Source organism: Chiloscyllium plagiosum, unplaced genomic scaffold, assembly GCF_037043375.1.
Source record: "Chiloscyllium plagiosum isolate Xiang-an unplaced genomic scaffold, Cpla_swu_hap1 HiC_scaffold_9, whole genome shotgun sequence".
NCBI classification, from domain to species: domain Eukaryota; kingdom Metazoa; phylum Chordata; class Chondrichthyes; order Orectolobiformes; family Hemiscylliidae; genus Chiloscyllium; species Chiloscyllium plagiosum.
This window is the reverse complement of record NW_028270147.1, coordinates 100,268,034-100,291,728: the sequence shown is the minus strand read 5'-3', so window position 1 is coordinate 100,291,728 and position 23,695 is coordinate 100,268,034. Positions and strand designations below refer to the sequence as shown.

At 43.8% G+C, this 23,695-nt stretch overlaps 1 protein-coding gene across 2 annotated transcripts in view; it reads left to right on the top strand.

Moving 5' to 3' along the window:
* Window positions 1–23,695, top strand: part of LOC122554081 (rab GTPase-activating protein 1-like) — a 496,968-nt gene that overhangs the window by 383,975 nt on the left and 89,298 nt on the right. The gene's annotated exons all lie outside the window — the stretch shown is intronic.

Here is a 23,695-nt window from a genome sequence, read left to right as displayed (position 1 = left end):
CATTTTGGAATAGTGCATTCAATTCTGGTCTCCTTGCTGTAAGAAGAAACTTGAAAGGGTTCAGAAAAAAATTTCAAGGATGTTGCCAGGGTTGGAGCATTTGAGCTACAGGGAGAAGCTGATTAGGCTGGGGCTGTTTTCCCTGGAGCATCGGAGGATGAGGGGTGACCTGATAGAAGTTTATAAAACTATGAGAGGCATGGATAGAATGATTAGCCAAGAAATGTTCCCCAGGGTATTGGAGTCCAAAACCAGAGGGCATAGTTTTAAGGTGAGAGGTGAAAGATTTAAAAAGGACCTAGGGTTCAACTTTTTCATGCAGAGGGTTGTGCGTGAATGGAATGAGCAACCAGAGGAGATGGTAGATGCTGGTATAATTACAATATTTAAAAGGCATCTGGACAGACACATGAATAGGAAGGGTTTGGAGGGATATGGGCCAAGTGCTGGCAAGTGGGACTGGATTAATTTAGGATATCTGATCTGCATGGATGAGTTGGACCAAAGGGTCTGTTTCTGTGCTGTACGGGACTAAGACTATAACAAACACAGTCACCTTCCTTTGTGCTGGCATGTGGAGAGCCTTCTCCACTTCCATTGATTTTAAATTTGCTCGGGCTCCTTAATTCCCCATTCCGTGAAATGTAGTCTTGATGTCAAGGGCACTTATGCTCTCTTCCTGTCTTGAGTCAGTTATGTTGTCATGTTTGAATTAAGGCTGTATTGAGCTGAGTGGCCCTAACACAATCCAAATTTGGTGTGACCTGAGCAGGTTATTGTTGAGCAAATGTAGTTTGGTCACAAGGTCACTGATCTATTCTGTCATTTATTGAACATTGAGAGTAGATTAATAGAGCAGTATTTTTCTAGGTTAGATTTGTTCTATTGTTTTGTGGACAAGATATAGCTAGACATTTTCCATATTGTCAGGTGGTTGCCAGTGTTGAGGCTGTAGGTTGGCTAGGAGAGTGACAGGTGCTGGAGTGCACCTCTTCAGTACTATTGCCAGAATATTGTCAGGGTAAAAACAATGACTGCAGATGCTGGAAACCAGATTCTAGATTAGAGTGGTACTGGAAAAGCACAGCAGTTCAGGCAGCATCCGAGGAGCAGTAAAATCGACGTTTCGGGCAAAAGCCCTTCATCAGGAATACAGGCAGAGAGCCTGAAGGGTGGAGAGATAAGTGAGAGGAGGTTGGGGGTGGGGAGAAAGTAGCATAGAGTACAATAGGTGAGTGGGGGAGGGGATGAAAGTGATAGGGCGGGGGCGGGGGGAGGGTGGAGTGGATAGGTGGAAAAGGAGATAGGCAGGTAGGACAAGTCATGGGGACAGTGCTGAGCTGGAAGTTTGGAACTAGGGTGACGTGGGGGAAGGGGAAATGAGGAAACTGTTGAAGTCCACATTGATGCCCTGGGGTTGAAGTGTTCTGAGGCGGAAGATGGGGAATATTGTCAGGGTCTATCACATTTGCAGCTTTCAGTACATCAGCAGCATGGAGTGAATCGAATTGGCTGAAGAGTGGTATCTGTGATGCTGAGAACCACTGGAGGAGGCTGAGATGGATCATCCATTTGGCACTTCTGGCTGAAGCTCGATGCAAATGCTTCAAACTTGGCTTTTGAACTAATATCTTTGCTGGCTTTCCCCATCATTGAGGATGTAGCGATACTAATTGCTTAATTGTCCAATACTCTTCACACCTGGAAGTGATAAGACTGTTGAGCTTAGATCTGATTGTTATGTTCTGCGTTTTGCTGTGTTGTATGCAGGTTCAAAGTTTAGGATGTGTATGATATTGTGTTAAAGAAACCAAAGGAAGTGTGGATGCTGGAAATCAAAAGCAAAACCAGAAATTGCTGGAAAAAGTCTGGCAGCATCTATGGAGGGAAATCAGAGTTGACATTTTGGCTCCAGTGAGAGAGAAATCTAGTTGTGAAGAAGGATCACTGGACCCGAAGCGTTCACTCTGATTTTCTCCGAAGATGCTGCCAGACCTGCTGACTTTTCCAGCGATGTAAATTTTGTGTTATGGCTTCACCAGGTTGACACTCCAGTCTTGGGTATACCTCATATAGGCGAAAGTGAGTACTGCATGATGCTGGAGATTAGAGTCAAGAGTGTGGTGTTGGAAAAGCACAGCAGATCAGGCAGCATCTGAGGAGCAAGAGAATCGATATTTCAGGCAAAAGCCCTTCATCAGGAATACCTAATATATACCTAATATAGGTCAATCCATCCAGACGTCCAACATTGTTGAGTTGAATTCTTTCCTAAATGTTTGCTGGGCTACATTATCCACTATATTGGGAGGTCTGTTATATGTAAATAATCATTGTACAAATGAGAAGCATTTTGGGAGAAATCTTGAGCTGTGCAACGCTAATTTAGTGGAAGTAAGTGTCGATGACACAGAAACTTGGAGGAATAGTGAACTGATATGATGGTTATAGATGTCAATTGATGGTTATAGATGAATCTATTGTAAACAAGCTGGTGCTGATGAAGTTTAATGCAGAGCACTGTGAAATGGTATACTTCAGTAGGAAGGCCGAGATTAAAGAATATACGATAAAAGGTACACTTCTGTCAAGGAGCAGTGCAACCTGCGATCTAAATGAACAAATCATTGAAGGTGGCAGGGCCTGTTTAGAAACTGGTTACTGTATGTACTCGCGTAATAGTCAAATTGTTTTAGACATCTTTTTAAGGTTAAACGTATGGGGCCGACTATTACATGGATACTACTTTTGAGGGGCTGAAATTCATGCCGTCAAAATTCATGCCATTTCATTTGAAGAAGTTCAATTGATCTCTAAGTGAGTAAGGAGGAAAAAATATGACGAATTAATCCTACCCATGCCCCTCCTGATTTTATAAACCTCTATAAGGTCACCCTCAGCCCTGAAGCTCCAGGAAAAATAGCCCCAGCCTATTCAACCGCTCCCTATAGCTCAAATGCTCCAACCCTGGCAACATCCTTGTAAATCTTTTCTGAACCTTTTCAAATTTCACAACATCTTTCTGAAACGAAGGAGACCCAAATTGCATGTTATTCCAAAAGTGGCCTAGCCAATGTCCTGTACAGCCGCAAAAAGATCTCCCAACTCCCATTGGCCATTTGATCAAGATCCAGTTGTACTCTAAGGTACCCTCCTTTGCTGTCCACTATACCTCAATTTTGGTGTTAAATTAGTTTTTTGCTTCAGTCTCCACTAAGGAAAGGGACCTTGTTGTGAATGAGGACTTTGAGGAGTTGGGATACAGGCTTGAACAGATCAAGATTGATGAAGTTGATGTGCTGGAAATTTTGGCAAACATTTAGATTGATAAGTCCCCAGGGCCAGACCAGATTTACCCTAGGCTGCTCCAGGAAGGTAGAAAGGAGGTTGCTAAGCCACTGGCAAAGATCTTTGCCTTCTCACTCTCCACGGGAGTCATACTTGAGGATTGGAAATAGGCGAATGTTGTTCCTCTTTTCAAGAAGGGTAATAGGGAAATCCCTGGCAATTACATACCAGTCAGTCTTACATCTGAGGGATAGGATTTATGACTATTTGGAAAAGCATAGCGTGATTAAAGGCAGTCAGCATGGCTTTGTGAGGGGCAGGTCATGCCTTATAAACTTTATTGATTTCTTTGAGGAGGTGACAAGACAGGCCAACGACGGTCGAGCAGTGGATGTGGTGTATGTGGACTTCAGCAAGGCATTTGATAAAGTTCCCCATGGTAGGCTCATTCATAAAGTCAGGAAGTATGGGATACAGGGAGATTTGGCTATCAGGATTCAGAATTGGTTGGCTGACAAAAGGCAGAGAGTAGTTGTAGATGGAAAGTATTCTGCCTGGAGATCAGTGTTGAGTGGTGTTCTTGGGCCTCTGCTCTTTGTAGTTTTTATAAATGACTTGGATGAGGAGGTTGAGGGGTGGGTTAGTAAATTTGCAGATGACACAAAGTTTGGAGGTGCCATCAATAGTGTCGAGGACAATTGCAGGCTGCAGCGCGACATAGACAGGATGCAGAGCTGGGCTGAGAAATGGCAGGTGGAGTTCAGTCTGGATAAATGTGAGTGATGCATTTTGGAAGGTCGAACTCGAATGCTGAATATAGGATTAAAGACAGGATTCTTGGCAGTGTAATGGAACAGAGGGATTTTGGTGTTCAAGTACATAGATCCCTCAAAGTTGCCACCCAAGTGGATAGGTTTGTTAAAAAAGCATGTGGCGTTTTGGCTTTCATTAACGGGAGATCGAGTTTAAGAGCCACGAGGTTTTGCTGCAGCTCTACAAGTCCCTGGTGAGATCACACTTGGAATATTGTGTCCAGTTCTGGTCGCCCTACTATAGGAAAGATATAGGGGCTTTGGAGAGGGTGCAAAGAAGGTTTACCAGGATGCTGCCTGGACTGGAGGGCTTGCCTTATGAAGAGAGGTTGACTAAGCTCAGACTTTTCTCTCTGGAAAGAAGGAGGAAGAGAGGTGACCTGATTGAGGTATACAAGATAATGAGAGGTATGGATAGAGTCAATAGCCAGAGACTTGTCCCCAGGGCAGGATTGACTGGCATGAGGAGTTATAGTTTTAAGATACTAGGAGAAAGATATAGAGGGTACATCGGAGGAAGGTTCTTTACGCAGAGAGTTGTGAATGCATGGAATGCGTTGCCAGCAGTGGTGGTGGAAGCAGAGTCATTAGGGACAGTTAAACGACTGCTGGACATGCATTTGGATAGCAGTGAATTGAAGGATGCGTAGGTTGTTACTTTATTTTCCATTAGGATTAATCCTCGGTACAACATCGTGGGCCAAAGGGCATGTTTTCTGCTGTACTTTTCTATGTTTTATCTGCAAACTTACTAACTATACCTCCTATGTTCACATCCAACTCATTTATATAAATGACGAAAAATAGTGGACTCAGCACTGATCCTTGTGGCTCTCCACTGCTCACCGGCCTCCAGTCTGACAGACAACCCTACACCATCACCCTCTGGCTTCTACCTTTGAGGTAGTTCTGCATCCAAATGGCTAGTTCTCCTTGTATTCCATAAGATCTAACCTTGCTAACCAGTCTTCCGTGGGGAACCTTGTCGAACGCCTTACTGAAGTCCATATAGATCACGTTTACTGCTCTGTCCTCATCAATCTTCTCTGTTACTTCTTCAAAAAGCTCAACTAAGTTTGTGAGAAATGATTTTCCATGCACAAAGCCATGCTGATGACTATCCCTAATCAGTCCTTGCATTTCCAAATACATGTACATCCTGTCCCTCAGGATTCACGCCAACAATTTGGCCACCACTGACGTCAGGCTCACTGGTCTATAGTTCCCTGGCTTTTCCTTACCACCTTTCTTAAATAGTCATATCACGTTAGCCAACCTCCAGTCTTCTGGCACCTAACCTGTGACTATCGATGATACAAATATCTCAGCAAGAGGACCAGCAATCACTTCTCTAGCTTCCCACAGAGTTCTAGGGTACGCCTGATCAGGTCCTAGGAATTTATCCACTTAGTACTTGAGGTTTATATTTTTAAAATTTAATCAAGAGATCAATTTCAATAAAACATATAATCAAGGAAGAACCCACTCTACTCACTACTGTAGACTTAGAGCAAGGTTACACGTTGAAAACTATGCACTTATCTGTTCTTATCCTGTGAGCTCTCCCACACAGGTTCCTCCAAGATCAGTTGTAAATTTTGCTGTTTAAGTTTTCCTAGACACATTCCCATGAGCAGAGATACATGAATTCAAACAGCAAAGGCAATAAACTGCGCAGTTCACTGCTGTGACAGTTCAGTTTCTCTCACTCTCTCTCCTTCACTGACCATGTGCTGCCTTTTGTCTGTGCCTTCTCTCTTTTAAAACTGCTGTTGTTTTGACTTTTTTTTTCACTAAAGTTCCAAAACAAGGCAACGGCAAGTAAAACAGTCATTGCTGCTCCTGGAATTTGAGGAAATCATCTCAAACACCTAAAATACCTCAAAAAAAGGAGCAGCTCTTACAGCCACCATTTTTTCCCTTCCTCCATCAGCATTTTCAGCACCAAAAAGCTTCACAATCATCAGGATGAATTATATCATCGTCTGGATCCTTCGCAGTTAGTGATAGCACATCATCTGCTTCTTATATGTCATCCCACAGATGATTTGTGCTCTTTACTGTCCAATTCATTCAAAATGCCACATTTCTTGAATGATTTGGAAATAGTGTCAGCTTTGATTTCCTTCCAAGAATCAACGCTACATTGACAGATCAGTGGCAGTGATTGAGCCATCTTATTGCCTCCTTTCATGTTTGCTTTTTCTCCATCATGCCATCAGTTATTCCACTTCATTCATCATCACAATAAATGTGAGGTACTGCACTTTGGAAAGGCAAATCAGGGCAGGACTTACACACTTAATGGGAAGGTCCTAGGGATTGTTGCTGAACAAAGAAACCTTGGAGTGCAGGTTCATAGTTCCTTGAAAGTGGAGTCGCAGCTAGATAGGATAGTGAAGAAGGCTTTTGGTTTGCTTTCCTTCATTGGTCAGAACATCGAGTATAGGAGTTGGGAGGTCATGCTCCAGCTGTACAGGATACTGGTTAGGCCACTTTTGGAATATTCTGGTCTTCCTCCTACCATAACGAGGTTGTGAAACTTGAAAGGGTTCAGAAAAGGTTTACAAGGATGTTGCCAGGGTTGGAGGGTTTGAGCTATAGGCAAGGGCTGAAAATGCTGGGATTGTTATCCCAGGTACGTTGGAGGCTGAAGAGTGACATGGATAAGGTAAATAGAAAAGGTATTTTCATTGGGGTGGGGGAGCCCAAAACTAGAAGGCATAGGTTTAGGGTGAGAGGGTAAAGATATAAAAGAGATTTAAGAGGGATGTTTTCACACAGAGGGTGGTACATGCATGAAATGAGCTGCCAGAGGAAATGGTGGAGGCTGGTACAATTACAACATTTAAAATGCATCTGGATGGGTGTATGAATAGGAAGGGTTTCACGGAATATGGGCCAAGTGCTGGCAATTGGGACTAATTAATTTAGGATATCTGGTTCGCATGGATGAGTTGGACTGAAGGGTCTGTTTCCCTGCTGAACATCTCTATGACTGTATGTCCTTGAATAGCTTATTGATACCACTATGGTTTGGTTGCAAATCACTTGTAAGTCCACCGGGAATGACAGCTATGTCAGTGTTGTGTGATTGGATGTTATCAACAACATTCTTCACTAGATGTGATCTAAACTGGTCCCAGATGAGCAAACACTTCTCCTTGCGTAGTCCAGTAGGTCAAAAATTCCTTTAAACTTCCTTTATGCATTTTTTACATCCACCTTTATCCAGCCTTGTAAATGCACATGGATGTCAATTCCTTTTGAAAATTTCACTTAAAAACCGCCATCGGTTTTAACTTATATGCCATCAGCCATACAGAATGACCTAAAGTAAACCTACTTTTCTCATGGCCAGTAGTTCTCACCAATCCTGTTTATTTTCTCCTTTTTGGTTCACAGTTTGATTCTCCAGCATGTCGAGAGTAATAGACATTTCCTCCATATCTCTAATGCATGATAACTTGTGGCATTCCTTCTGCCTACTTCTGATTACAAACTGCTGAAACTGTAGTATCTTCTAGTAGTTGGCTTTTGTGCAGTCTAAGCTCTCTGCTGAAGTACTAAGTCATCCCCTTTCATGAACCTTGTGCGCATCCCACACTTGACTTAAAATCCAAAATTCCATCCTTCTTTGATTCATTTCGTTCATGAATTCGGATGGCTTCAGAACTAACACATTTTCCATTTTGATGATTTTCAAGTACCCACTCAGCAAGTTTTTCTCCAATTGTGGCCACTTGTTAGGTTGACCTCTGTTGGCACACTTTAGTTTTAACATTGTCTGAAGTTGCTTCAAATCTTCCTCCAGTCTCTCACAAGTTTCTCCGATACACAAAATTCTCTTGCTGTGGCACAGTTGTTTGTCTTCTCTGCAACTTCAATAACTTTCAGTTTAAATGTGGAACTTAAATTAAAACATGATGTTTTTGTTTTTTCTGGAGGGCGTTTTTACAGAAAATGGTGAAGAAATTTCAAAACCTCAACTAGGTATATGATTGCATTCTGCAAGGTTGGTTGTCACCTGACTCCTTTGCGTCAAATTGGTGCGAATTGGACATCAAATCACATATTAGCCCAAAAACATTCAATTCCTCATCATAACATTTATGTATAGGGTATTATCTTGACTCACAAATGTTGATCTGTTATCTGTGAAGAACTAGGGTCAACTTTTACATGAGATATATGGAAAATTTCAGATCTTTGGCCAAAAATAGGGGGTCAATTGTTACGTGAGATCCTGGATCAGTGGTGCTGGAAGAGCACAGCAATTCAGGCAGCATCCGACGAGCAGCAAAATCGACATTTCGGGCAAAAGCTCTTCAAGGGCTTTTGCCCGAAACGTCGATTTTGCTGTTCGTCGAATGCTGCCTGAATTGCTGTGCTGTTCCAGCACCACTGATCCAGGATCTGGTTTCCAGCATCTGCAGTCATTGTTTTTACCTGTTACGTGAGATCACTTATTACTCAGGTAAATATAGTAATAAGTCATATGGAATCATGACCTTTGTAAATAGTGGTATGGAGTACAATAGAATGTGATAAGCCTTTATGAAACGCTGGTTTAGCATCAGCTTCAGTACCAATTCTAGGCACTATGCTTCAAGAAGGTGTCAGTTTTGGGCCTGCAACTGTTCATGATTCCACGTATCCATGTTTGCTCCTGACACTAAATTGAGTGCTGAAAATGTGTTGCTGGAAAAGCGCAGCAGGTCAGGCAGCATCCAGGGAACAGGAGAATCGACGTTTCGGGCATAAGCCCTTCTTCAGGAATGAGGAAAGTTTGTCCAGCAGGCTAAGATAAAAGGTAGGGAGGAGGGACTTGGGGGAGGGGCGTCGGAAATGTGATAGGTGGAAAGAGGTCAAGGTGAGGGTGATAGGTCAGACTGGGGTGGGGGCGGAGAGGTCGGGAATAAGATTGCAGGTTAGGAAGGCGGTGCTGAATTCGATGGATTAGACTGAGACAAGGTGGGGGGAGGGGAAATGAGGAAACTGGTGAAATCCGAGTTCATCCCTTGTGGTTGGAGGGTTCCTAGGCGGAAGATGAGGCGCTCTTCCTCCAACCGTCGTTTTGTTGTGGTCTGACGATGGAGACCACAACAAAACGACGGTTGGAGGAAGAGCGCCTCATCTTCCGCCTAGGAACCCTCCAACCACAAGGGATGAACTCGGATTTCACCAGTTTCCTCATTTCCCCTCCCCCCACCTTGTCTCAGTCTAATCCATCGAATTCAGCACCGCCTTCCTAACCTGCAATCTTATTCCCGACCTCTCCGCCCCCACCCCAGTCTGACCTATCACCCTCACCTTGACCTCTTTCCACCTATCACATTTCCGACGCCCCTCCCCCAAGTCCCTCCTCCCTACCTTTTATCTTAGCCTGCTGGACAAACTTTCCTCATTCCTGAAGAAGGGCTTATGCCCAAAATGTCGATTCTCCTGTTCCCTGGATGCTGCCTGACCTGCTGCGCTTTTCCAGCAACACATTTTCAGCTCTGATCTCCAGCATCTGCAGACCTCACTTTCTCCTCACTAAATTGAGTGGAAAGGCAAACTGTGCAGAGGATTTGGAGGATCTGCAGAGAGATTTCGATAGGTTAAGTAAGTGGGCAAGGGTCTGGCAGATGGACGACAATAGACAATAGATGCAGGAGAAGGCCATTTTGCCCTTCGAGCCTGCACCACCATTCAATATGATCATGGCTGATCATCCTTAATCAGTATCCTGTTCCTGCCTTATCTCCATACCCCTTGATTCCACTATCCTTGAGAGCTCTATCCAACTCTTTCTTAAATGAATCCAGAGACTGGGCCTCCACTGCCCTCTGGGGCAGAGCATTCCACAGCCACCACTCTCTGGGTGAAGAAGTTTCTCCTCATCTCTGTCCTAAATGGTCTACCCCGTATTTTTAAGCTGTGTCCTCTGGTTCGGCACTCACCCATCAGCGGAAACATGTTTCCTGTCTCCAGAGCGTCCAATCCTTTAATAATCTTATATGTCTCAATCATATCCCCTCTCAGTCTTCTAAACTCAAGGGTATACAAGCCCAGTCGCTCCAGTCTTTCAATGTAAGGTAATCCTGCCATTCCAGCAATTGACCTCGTGAACCTACGCTGCACTCCCTCAATAGCCAGAATGTCTTTCCTCAAATTTGGAGACCAGAACTGCACACAGTACTCCACGTGTGGTCTCATCAGGGCCCTGTACAGCTGCAGAAGAACCTCTTTGCTTCTATACTCAATCCCTCTTGTTATGAAGGCCAGCATGCTATTAGCCTTCTTCACTACCTGCTATACCTGCATGCTTATCTTCATTGACTGCTGTACAAGAACACCCAGATCTCTTTGTACTGCCCCTTTACAAATTGATTCCATTTAGGTAGTAATCTGCCTTCCTGTTCTTGCCACCAAAGTGGATAACCATACATTTATCCATATTAAACTGCATCTGCCATGCATCTGACCACTCACCTAACTTGTTCAGGTCACCCTGTAATCTCCTAATATCCTCATCACATTTCACCCTGCCACCAGCTTAGTATCATCAGCAAATTTGCTAATGTTATTACTAATACCATCTTCTATATCATTAACATAATATTGTAAAAAGCTGTGGTCCCAGTACTGATCCCTGCGGTACCCCACTGGTCACTGCCTGCCATTCCGAAATGGAGCCGTTTATCACTACTCTTTGTTTCCTATCAGCCAAACAACTTTCAATCCAAGTTAGTACTTTGCCCCCAATACCATGCGCCCTAATTTTGCTCACTAACCTCCTATGTGGGACTTTATCAAAAGCTTTCTGAAAGTCCAGGTACATTACTTCTACTTGTACCTCGTCCATCTACATGTCGGTAAATGTGAGGTTATCCACATTGGAAGTAAAAATAGTGGGTCAGAGTATTATTTAAATGGTGAAAAATTGCAGCATGCTGTTGTGCAGAGGGGCTTAGCGACATGAATCGCTAAAAGTTGATGTGTAGGTGCAACAGCTGATCAGGAAGGCAAACGGAATATTGGCTCTCATTGCGAGAGGGATTGAATTTAAGAGCAGCGAGGTTCTATTGCAATTGTACCAGGTGTTGGTGAAGCCTCAGCTGGAGTATTGTGCGCTGTTCTTGTCTCCTTACTTGAGGAAGGATATCCTGGCTTTGGCGGATGTTCACCAGTTTGATACTGGAGATGAGAGGGTTAACCCTGTGAGGAGAGGTTGTGCCACCTGGGACTCTACTTGCTAGAATTTAGAAGAATGAGAGGGGATCTTATAGAAACATATAAAACTATGAAAGGGATAGATAAGATGGAGGCAGGCAAGTTATTTCTGCTGATGGGTGAGACTCGGACTAGGGGACATGGCGTCAAGATTAGGGTGAGTAGATTTAAGACAGAGATGAGGGGGAACTGCTTTTCCCAGAGAGTAGTGAATCTATGGAATTCTCTGCTCAAGGAAGCTTCATTAAATATATTTAAGTCACAGTTTTGCATGTTTGGAGAATTAAGGAATGTGGGGTTAATGCAGGTAGGAGGAGCTGAGACAATGGGTAGATCAGCCATGATCTTAATGAATGACAGAGCAGGTTCGACAGGCCAAATAGCTTACTCCTGCTTCTATTACTATAAAAGTAAGAATGTGAAGACTTCCGAGAAGGTGTAGAGAAAACTCACAAGAATGATTCTAGGATTGAGGGACTCCAGTGATAAGGATATACCAGATTTGCTGCAGGCTGTATTCCTTGGAGGAGAAGCGTGAGATGAAGTCTGAGCGAGGTTGAAATGAGGAGTCTGGACAGAATAGATTTGGAGAAATTGTTCCCATCAGTGGAAGGATCAAGAACTCAAAGACACTGATTTATTGAGATTGGCAAAAGTAGCAGTGATGCAATGAGGGAAAATGCGATAAGTGGCGTGTGGTTGGGATCTGGAATGCATTTTCTGAGAGTGTGGTGAAGACAGATTCAATTACAGCTTTCAAAAAGTATTTGGATAATTATCTGAAGAGGCAAGAAATTGTTGAGCTGTGGTGAAAATTCGAGTGATGACGTGGAACTGACTGAGTTGCTCTCACAGAGAGCTGCCTCACATCTGAATGGCCTCCTCCTGTTTTGTATCCATTATTTGATTCTTTATATGAAATGAATGAAGTTTCGTCTCGGAAATGATCAGAACAGAAGTAATGACTTTTCCACTTAGTTATTTTATTGCACCATGTGATGAAATTCTGCCTGTTCAGTACTCTGAGGTGTTTATGCTTGTTTATTCAATTCCTTAACTATGTGCTGGATTATACTGGCATTAGGTTAATTGGATAAGTGGATGGTGTGACTTGTCATTAAACAGGAGGTGTGAGTAGCTGCTCTGATTGGCTGTGTATTTCACCCCTCTGACTGCTGTGTAAATTAAGAATGTATCTGAGCTGAGCTGTGAGTTGGAAGTGTGTGGAGTTCACACTCAACTAGAGGTACTATTGGGCAGGAGTTTACTTTTCTGTAGTATTTGTAAGTAATCTGAGTTTGGTTGTTTGTAAGTAATCTGAGTTTGGTTGTTTGTAAGTAATCTGAGTTTGGTTGTTTGTAAGTAATCTGAGTTTGGTTGTTTGTAAGTAATCTGAGTTTGGTTGTTTGTAAGTAACCAATGAGTTTTGGTTGCAGTAGATCAATGAGTTAATCAGCTATGTTTTGCATTGCAAGGTGAGGAATCTTCATGAGGTGTTGGGTTTATATCTGTAATTCTTTCATGAATGTCAGCCCCTCTGCACTACGTATCAAAAAAAAAACAGGGTTTCTGTCCCTCTTTTGAGAGGACAAAGAGGTCTGGTAACATATCTAGAATGTCATGATTTGGAGATGCTGGTGTTGGACTGGGGTGTACAAAGTTAAAAATCACACAACACCAGGTTAGAGTCCAACAGGTTTAATTGGAAGCACACTAGCTTTCGGAGCGTCGCTCCTTCAGGTGATGAGCGACGCTCCGAAAGCTAGTGTGCTTCCAATTAAACCTGTTGGACTATAACCTGGTGTTATGATTTTTTTTTTTAACTATCTAGAATGTGCTCAGTCTGGGCTACCGTTCAGGTTATGGGCTGGAGTGAGTAGCAGCATCAGGATTCCCAGCTGCAAGGCACCAAATTTACTTCTGTCCAACTGATACTTATTGTTGCACAGTGATGAATGCTAATAACCCAGTAGAGGTAAGACCTGAGTGTGTTTTTTAAAAAAAAAATTGAAAGAGCTGCAGATGCTGGAAATAAGAAACAAAGCCAGAGATTGCTGGAAAAACTCAGCAGGTCTGGCAGTGTCTGTGGAGAGAAAGCAGAGTTGATGTTTTGTGTCTAGTAAAAGGTCATTGAAGCTAAAATGTTACTTGTGCTTTCTCTCCAAAGATGCTGCCTGCCCTTCTGAGCTTTTCTAGCAATTGCTGTTTCATGTTTCTGAGCAGTGTTTGGTAGCCTGTGGAGTGAATGTTTAGATTAGATTACTTAGTGTGGAAACAGGTCCTTCGGCCCAACAAGTCCACGCCGATCCGCCGAAGCACAACCCACCCATACCCCTTTAACCTAACACTACGGGCAATTTAGCATGGCCAATTCACCTGCCCCACACATCTTTGGACTGTGGGAGGAAACCGGAGCACCCGGAGGAAACCCACGCAGACACGGGGAGAATGTGCAAACTCCACACACAGTCGCCTGAGGCGGGAATTGAACCCGGGTCTCTGGCACTGTGAGGCAGCAGTGCTAACCACTGTGCCACCGTGCCGCCCACCTCCCCGGCCTAGGAGATGTTAAAGTCATAGATGTGTATCATAGAGTTGGAGGTCAATTGTGTGGCACTGGGAGTCAGGAGCATGTGTTCTTTCTGGTAGCGATGATGTGTAGTGCCAAATTGTATATTTTCAGATAAATAGTTGAAAGAATCTCTTGGGGTGGAAAGGAATAACATCTAAAAGATGATCGATGTAGGTGTGGACTTGATAGAGTCGGTTAGGGAAAGGTATTTAACAATTGGGTCGGTAACGCCTGGCATGTATGGGACAAAGATGATTTTTTTTTTAAATTTAACAATATCTGAATGTGGTTTAAAGGAACATTTTTAATTAAAAAAAAAGTTTGAAGGCTGCTTGTGTCACAGATGAATTTGAAATGGTTTACCCTAGCAATAGGACTGATTTTGCTTCAGTTTCTTGCTGTATATTAAACTTGGATGAAGACTTAAATTTGACCGTATGGAACACAAGCTCCAAACATTTCTCTGCCAATTCTACTTCTGGGCCAGTGAGGCGGAGGGGGGGGGGGGGGGTGTTGTATACAGCTCTTGAAGATGGCCAGGCAATGGACAGATCATTGACAGAAGGAGGGAATCTGTGTGTGCAGCCAATAGGTCCGAAATGAATACTTTGTATTCCCCAAAGAGAAGGAATTGGTGTAGGATGACCTCGGGAGAGGGAGTGTTGAGTTTCTACACCAATTTGCTATTAAAAAGGAAGTGCTCTCTTAAAAATTGAGGTAGATAACTGCCCAGATCCTGTTGGGATCTGTCCCGAAATATTGAGGGAGGCGAGAGAACAAATTGCTGGAGCATTGACAGACATCTTTGTATCCACTTTGGCCAGAGGTGAGGTCCTGGAGGACTGGAGAATAGACTGTTGTCCCATTGTTTAAGAAGAGTAGCAGGGATAATCCCCTGGAAATTGCAGGCCTGTGAGTCTCACTTCGGTGGTAGGGAAATTATTGGAAAAGATTCTCAGTGACAGTCTATATGCATTTAGAAGCAAGTGGACTTATTAGCGTTAGGCCGGGGTGGTAGAGCCTCACTAACTTTGTTGAATTGTTTGGGGAGGTGAAGACGATGACTGAGAGGGAAGTGGTTGATACTGTCAATATGGATATCAGTAAAGCCTTTAACCAAGATTCCTCATGGCAGACTGGTACAAAAGGTGAAGTTACATGGTATTAAGGGTGAGCTGGCAAGATGGATTCAGAATTGGCTGAGTCATAGGGTAGCAGTGGAAGGATACTTTTCAGAACTCGTATTCCAGAGGAATCAGTGCTGGGATCTCTGGTGGTCTGCATAAATGATTTCAAAGAAAATTCAGCTAGTCTAATTAGTTTGCGAATGATACAAAGATTGGAGTTGTGGATATTGAGGAGGATTGTCAGGATACAGCAGGATATAGATCAGTTGGAGGCACGGTCAGAAAAGTGACCGATGGAGTTAAATCTGGACAAATATGAGGTGATGTGTTTTGGAAGGTTGAGTACAGGTGGGAATTATAAAGTGGCAGACTCCTGAGGGGTATTGACATAGAGGGATCTCGGTGTGCAGGTCACAGATCACTGAAGTTGGCAGTGCAGGTAGATAATGTAGTTCAAAAAAGGCTTAAGGTATGCTTGCCTTCATTGGAAGGAGCACTGAGCATAAGGATGGGCAAGTTATGCTGCAGCTTTATAGAGCTTTTCGTTAGGCCACACTTGGAATATTAAAGACAATTCTAGTCACCACACTATCAGAAGGATGTGAATGCTTTGGTGAGGGTACATAGAACATAAAACAATACAGCACAGAACAGGCCCTTCGGCCCACGATGTTGTGCCGAACATTTGTCATAGCTTAAGCACCCACCCATGTACCTATCCAAGTGCCGCTTAAAGGTCACCAAAGATTCTGACTCTACCACTCCCACAGGCAGCGCATTCCATGCCCCCATCACTCTCTGGGTAAAGAACCCACCCCTGACATCTCCCCTATACCTTCCACCCTTCACCTTAAATTTATGTCCTCTTGTAACATTGTTGTACCCGGGGAAAAAGTTTCTGACTGTCTACTCTATCTATTTCTCTGATCATCTTATAAACCTCTATCAAGTCACCCCTCATCCTTCGCCGTTCCAACGAGAAAAGGCCTAGCACTCTCAACCTATCCTCGTACGACCTATTTTCCATTCCAGGCAACATCCTGGTAAATCTTCTCTGCACCCTCTCCAAAGCTTCCACATCTTTCCTAAAGTGAGGCGACCAGAACTGCACACAGTACTCCAAATGTGGCCTAACCAAAGTCCTGTACAGTTGCAACATCACTTCACGACTCTTGAATTCAATCCCTCTGCTAATGAACGCTAATACACCATAGGCCTTCTTACAAGCTCTATCCACCTGAGTGGCAACTTTCAAAGATCTATGAACATAGACCCCAAGATCCCTCTGTTCCTCCACCTCACTAAGAACCCTACCGTTAACCCTGTATTCCGCATTCTCATTTGTCCTTCCAAAATGAAAAAACGTACAGAAAAGGTTTACTGGGATGTTGCCTGGTATGAGGGATTTTAACTCTGCAGAAAGGTTGGCTAGACTGGCTTTGTTTTCACTGGAGTGCAGGGAGTTGAAGGGCATCCTGATAGAAGTTTATAAGCTTGTGAATGCATGGATAGACTAGAAAGTGTAAAGCTTTTTTCCCAGGGTTGACTGGTCAATTACTCGGGGACACCGGTTCATGGTATTGAGCTGTGGTAGAGTTTGAGTTGAGGGGCAGTTTTTTTAAAAGGGCCTGGAATGCACTGCCAGAGGTGGTGGATGCAGACACATTAGCAGCATTCAAGAAGCACCTAGACACACGGGAATAGAGAGATACAGATCCTGTAATTGAAGACCGTTTTAGTATGGAAGGGCAAAATGTGGCAGCTCAGGCTTGGAGAGCCAGTGGGCCTGTTGCTGTGCTGTATTGTTCTTTGTTATCTTTGTTCTTTTAGGTATGTGTTCCACTGAATGAGGAAATGAAAGGAATTGAACAATGGAACTGACACTTAAAGACGGGGAAAATGTGAATCTGTTAAAATATGTACAGGAATCCCCAAAACTAGTGCTGGTAGAAAGTTTTACAGAAACAAAAAGCCGAATGATTTATCCGGTTAGTTACATACAACCTAGAGTATGAGAGCAAAGAATATATCTGCTCTAAAGGCAGTAGATGCTGCAATAAGAAAGCTGGGTGCAGGTTATGGATGCTGCTTGATAATGAGTTAACAATCTGAGATTGTTGCTGTGTGAGTGTGAGGGGGAGAGAGAATATTTTTAATCTGCCTTATCTGGGGAATGTTTGTCTGCTGGGAGTGGTTTAACCAGAGGCTGTTGCATCAATGGTTAAATGCTTGAAGCAGAGGAAAGCCTGACTTTGGGGTTGGAGGGGAGGACAGGTGGTATTACCTTTGAATTTATACAGTAAACTGGCCATGTATCCTATGATGTTGGTTTCAGCAGATCAAGGTTTTGCTAAATTGATTTTATATCATTTTATCATGGTCTTGCAATTTAATTGTGGTGTTTCACGTTATGTTCTCCACTGATGTGATCCTGCTGCTTTCTCATCACCTTCCGCTGCCTCCATTCCCTGCTTGATTTTTCGCTCAGTCCCTGCTTGTAATTCAGATGTTTCACACCAACCATCAGCTTCCTGGCTGCTGTCTGCAGCATAGTGACCAGAGGGCAAGGTGCGCCGTGACCACAGCTAGCTACAGTTTGGGCAACCCTGCCTGATTGGTGTAATTGAGCATTCCATTGTTGACTGCAGTTTGGACATGCTGAGGGTTGAGGTGATCTGGCGCCTCAGGCTTACTCGAACCGTTCTGTTTTTGGCATTGACAAGTTTTCACTGAATGTTCAGGAGAGAAGGGCACTGCGCCCCTGTGAGAGTCAGCATCAGAGGGAGAGAAGGGCACTGAGGATAGTAATAATGTCCCTGAATGTGCCTTCAGTTACAGTTCTTCTCAGTCTTTTGGATTGTCTGAAAACCATTTCAGTGCAATTTAACCACCTATTGCAGCTGACTATTTTACCGCCTGGAGCAAGTTGATCTGTGATAACAAGAGTGGACCTGAAAATCGTGTGGAATTAGAATCTATAGTGTGGCACTGACGGATAGTATCCTCTTCTACAGCAGTTTCAGGCGTCATGATGAATTTATGCTGTTTCCTCATTATACAGCAGCTGCTAGTCTCCCTCTAGTGGATCTCTTTGAACATCTCAAGAAAAAGAGGGAGAGCAGACAATCTCAAGTGGTGACAATTACAGAGGTAGCTCAACCCCATTGCTCAAATCTCTTAAATGGGATTTGAACTTTCAATCCTCTGACGTGGAGCCAGAGGTAACTCCAGAAGTGTTGTTGCTGCAGATTACTCTGGGAAATGTAGCGAACATTCAAACCTAACACTCTGCTGCTGACTAGATCAGATTATGATTTGAAGATGCCGGTGTTGAACTGGGGTGTACAAAGTTTAAAAATCACACAACACCAGGTTATAGTCCAACAGGTTTAATTGGAAGCACACTAGCTTTCGGAGCGTCGCTTCTTCATTTTTCATCAGGATCACCTGATGAAGGAGCGACGCTCCGAAAGCTAGTGTGCTTCCAATTAAACCTGTTGGACTATAACCTGGTGTTGTGATTTTTTTAGATTAGATTCCCTACAGTGTGGAAACAAGCTCTTTGGCCCAACAAGCCCACACCGACCCTCCGAAGAATAACCCACCCAGACCCATTTCCCTCTGACTAATTGACCTAACACTACGGGCAATTTAGCATGGCCAATTCACCTAACCTGCAATCTTTGGACTGTAGGAGGAAACCGGAGCACCCGGAGGAAACCCACGCAGACACGGGGAGAACGTGCAAACTCCACACAGACAGTCACCCAAGGCTGGAATCGAACCTGGGGCCTTGGTGCTGAGAGGCAGCATTGCTAACCACTGAGCCGCCCTACACATAACTGTTCCGAGTCAGCTATTATAACTACCTGACCTACTATAAATTACTGATGAAGGGTTTTTGTCCGAAACAACATCTATTTTCCTGCCCCTTGGATGCTGCCAGACCTGCTGTGCTTTTCCAGCACCACTTTTCTTCTTAAGATTACCTACAGCGTGGAAACAGGCCCTTTGGCCCACCAAGTCCACACCGACCCTCCGAAGAGCAACCCACCCAGACCCATTCCCCTACATTTACCCCTGCACCTAACACTACGGGCAATTTAGCACGGCCGACTCACCTAACCTGCACATCTTTTGGACTGTGGGAGGAAACCGGAAGAAACCCCCGCAGACACGGGGAGAATGTGTAACCTCCACACAGTCGCCCGAGGCAGGAATTGAACCCGGGTCCCTGGTGCTGTGAGGCAGCAGTACTAACCACTGAGCCACCACTCTGATCTAAACTCTGGTTTCCAGCATCTGCAGTCTTCACCTTTGCTTACCATAAATCCATGCCTTTTGGCGTTTGAGAGTAGCTTTTTGTAAGTACAGGAAATGTTGGTATATCGATCTCTTAAAATTACACACCTTTGTAATAAATTCCTCATTATACAGCAACTGCTAGTCTCCCTCTAGTGGATCTCTTTAAACATCTCATAAATCAGGGACCCAACAAACTTTCTGCCACCTTATTTTGCCCCACCATCTGGGACATGAGATGGCAGACTTCATGAAACTGGAAGCTCAGACTGGGGAACAATAGTGTTTTCATTTGAAACATTATGTAACTGTTAGACCCCCTTTTGCTCCCATTTCTCCTCCTTCCATTGGCTCACCTCTAAAAAAGGGTATTTGCTCTGGGAAGCACACTCGCTGATCTAAGAGCTAATAAAATAAGTTGTTTAATTAGACAGAGCAGAAGCAGAATGTGTCTCTGTTGATCTTAAAACGAACACGGTTTCTTACAGATGTTAGTGTACTAGTCAGTTGTGCGAGAGAATGGGCGAACAGTGCCCTGGTGAAACCAGTAACAGAGTAATGTTACTGAAGAGTGTAGTTCTGGATACTGAGTTCAGATCTTGCAGAACAACAGCCCCCACTGAAACATACCTTACAGACAATATCCCAAATGCCCCCAACACCACCCCAGGTATGACATGTCCCATCAGCAGGCCAAACCCAGCAGAGCTGACAGTTGTGCAGTCCAGAGGAAAGTGCCTGGGAGTTGCCAACATCAAACCCTGATTCTGAAGCCTCCAGGCATCAGGTCAAACATGGATGCAGAGACCTCCTGCTGATGACTCTGTTCTCCCTTGTGTTGAAAACCTCTATGTTCTACAAGTTGCTTTTGTTAAAAGTTGGAACTAATTAACTAGGTCTTTATATAACACCAGCCTCCACAGTCTTATAAGCAGCATAGCAAGTTACAGTTACAGAGCTTGCATCTCTTCAAACGTTTTCAAGCATTTAGGAGCCAAAAGCCCACCCAAACAGAACAGCTTGGAATGTACTCCAGACAGATAACTTTAGGGCCCAGCATCAAGCGTGACCCATACCAATCTGCTGAAGCTAGAACACAGGGCTACTTTTGTGCTCAACATGTGATCAAGTTTAGCGATTTCACAACTGATCAAAGCTGTGCAGCCACGAATGGTGATGGACAGCTCAACTATCAGGAGGAGAATACTCTACAAATATTCCTATTCTCAGTGATCGAGAACCCCAGCATATCAGTGTTAAAATTAAGGCAAAAGTATTTGCAGCTACTTACTCGCCAATTAGCAGATTGAATCAGTGTTTTGTTTGGCTTATTCTGCCCAGGGAAGGCGGGTGGGGTGGAGTGGCAGCACTGATTAAGGAAGTAATTGTACTGTTGAGGGGATACCTTGAGGCAAGGATGAAATTCATTTGGTTAGAACTGAGAAGCATAAGGAATATGATCCTATTCCTGAGAGTATTTTACGGCTTTCCAAATTGATGAGAGAGCAGCAAATCTGCATGGAAACTATGGGGCAAAAACTACAGTGGGGATATTGCAGAATTTAATAACTCCAAGCTCTTTGAAGAAGCAGCAGTGATGTAATGGACTAGCGTAAGGGTGGCCTGGAGGTCTGGATTACAAGGGTTCAGATCACACCATGACAGATAATGAAATTTGATTTTCATTTTTAAAAAAACTGCAATAAAAATCTGACCTAATGACCATGTGACCACTGTTGATTATCGTTTTTAAAAAGCAAATCTAGATCACAATATTATCCCTTTAGGAAAGGAAATCTGTTATTGTTGTCCATTTATTGTCTACATGTGACTCCAGACCCACAGTAATGTGGTTGACTCTTAACCTCTCATGAAACAGTTGAGTAAGACTCTGAAGAAGGGCTTATGCCCGAAACGTCGATTCTCCTGTTCCCTGGATGCTGCCTGACCTGCGCTGTTCCAGCAACACATTTTCAGCTCTTAACCACTCTGGTTGAGTAACCCACTCAGTTCCAGAGCGACAAAGGATACTGACCCTGCTGTTGACATAGAGTACAATGAAAGAATTGGAAAAGTAATAATTTGTACCTCTGGCTGAACTGCCCAAATCTGCTGAGGAAAAAATGTGCTACAGTCAAAATTGTCACTTGCTGGTGGTGTGGGATGGTGTGACTTTGTTCTGGGCTGGCATCTGCTTAGGAGCTTCTGAAAACACATCCTGCAGCTGGTGAACTCCTGTCCCAATGTGGTGCTATTTGCATTGATCATCAGCTAGTTTTCCACTTGTCGCAATTTTGATACTTAAAACTTTTGTATCTCGATTTAGCATTTTTGCCAAGACCATCCTGCTGCTTCTCCACACGGCTTGTCCTTGGGGATGTAGCTAATTTCCAGTCTGCAAGCATGATCAACTCAGCAAAGCCACCTTAGCATGATTTGCAGTGGCATGCTTGGCACCTTTTACCCTCAAGGATTACCTCAATGGTAACTGTCTGTCTGTCTACATTAAACTGTCTGTTTACCCCATGATAAACTAATAGAGAAAGTGAGTCACACAGTGTGCAGGGTGTTCTAGCTAGGTGGATAAAGAATTGGTTGAGCAACAGGAGACAGAGTAGTAGTTGAAGGGAGTTTCTCGAAATGGACCTAAGTGACCAGTGGTGTTCCACAGGGATCAGTGCTGGGGCCACTGTCGTTTGTGGTCTGCATAAATGATCTGGAAGAGGGAAATTTTTGGTATGATCAGCAAGTTTGCAGATGACACAGGCTGGAGTAGCAGAAAGCATAAGGGCCTGTCAAAGAATGCAGGAGAATATAGACTGGAGAGTTGGGCAGAGAAGTGTCAGATGGAATTCAATCCAGGCAAATGTGAAGCGATGCATTTTGGGAAGTATAATTGTTGAGCGAATTATACAGTGAACAGAAAAGCCTTGGGAAAAGTTGATGAACAGAGAGACCTGGGAGTGCAGTTCTATTGTACCATGATAGAATGGTCAAGAAGGCATATAGTATGCTTGCCTTCATCGGACGGGTTATTGAGTATAAGAGCTGGTAGGTCATGTTAAAATTGTACATGACGTTGGTTCGGCCGCATTTAGAGTACTGTGTACAGTTCTGGTGGTCACATTACCTGAAGGACGTGGACGCTTTGGAGAGGGTGCAGAGAAGGTTTACGAGGATGTTGCCTAGTATGGAAGGTGCTAGCTATGAAGAGAGGTTGAGTAGGTTAGGTTTGTTTTCATTAGGATAAAGGAGATTGAGGGGGGAACCTGACTGAGGTCTACAAAATCGTAAAGGATATAGACCGGGTGGATAGAGACAAGCTTTTTCCCAGGGTGAGGGATTCAGTACCGAGAGGTCACACTTTCAAGGTGAGAGGTGAAAAATTTAAGGGGGATACACGCGGCAAGTACTTCATACAGAGGGTACTGGGTGTCTGGATCGCGTTGCCAGCAGAGGTGGTAGAGGCAGGCACGGTAGAATCATTTAAGGTGCATCTGGACAGATGCATGAGTAGGTGGGGAGCAGAGGGATACAGATGCTTAGGAATTGGGCGACAGATTTAGATAGTAGATTTGGATCAGCTGAGGCTTGGAGGGCCTGTTCCTGGGCTGTAAATTTTCTTTGTTCTCTTTGTATTATGTTATGGTTGCATTGTAGATGCTGGAGATGAATGCTGTTAAGGCTTTGTTTTCTCAGTCGATACAAGTTGATCAGACTTTGCTATTCAGCACTGTGCTGAGTACTCAATTGTGTAGATCAGCGTCCTGGCCCTCTGTGCCTGTTTGGTCAGTCAAAGGCTAGCTACTGTTCCAATATGTATGCTGAGTTCCTCATCAAGGCACAGGTTGTCTGTTGCAATAGATCCAAGTAGCAGAGTTTGCTGACTACTTATTTGCTGGTCTGTTGTGATAGATCATATGGGGAGACTTGTAACTAAGGTTTCCTTAACATTGAGGAGAATGTGCTGGGTATGCATCTTTGCAATCCATGTATCTTTGGAGGAGCAAATTACTGCGGATGCTGGAATCTGTACTGAAAACAAAATGCTGGAAATCTCAGTGCGTCACCCACGCATCTCTCTTGGAGTTGGTTATCTATCTGTGCAATGAATGCAAGGAATGAACTAAAGTTCTGTATTAGAGGGTTAACTTCCAGGGGTTGAGAGGACATCCGTCAAATTTTCTTGTTGCTTTGGAAGAATGTTCAGGACAAAAAATTTACATTAGTTAAATCTGGGTTGATGTTGTCTCTCATGACATTAGACCAAGTCTCCATTTCTACAACCTTTTGCAAATGTCATATTAGTGTTAGAAGGCTTTGTGTTCTGTTCTGTTTACTGGTCTGGAAGACAGTTGACTCTTCTTCTGAAATGT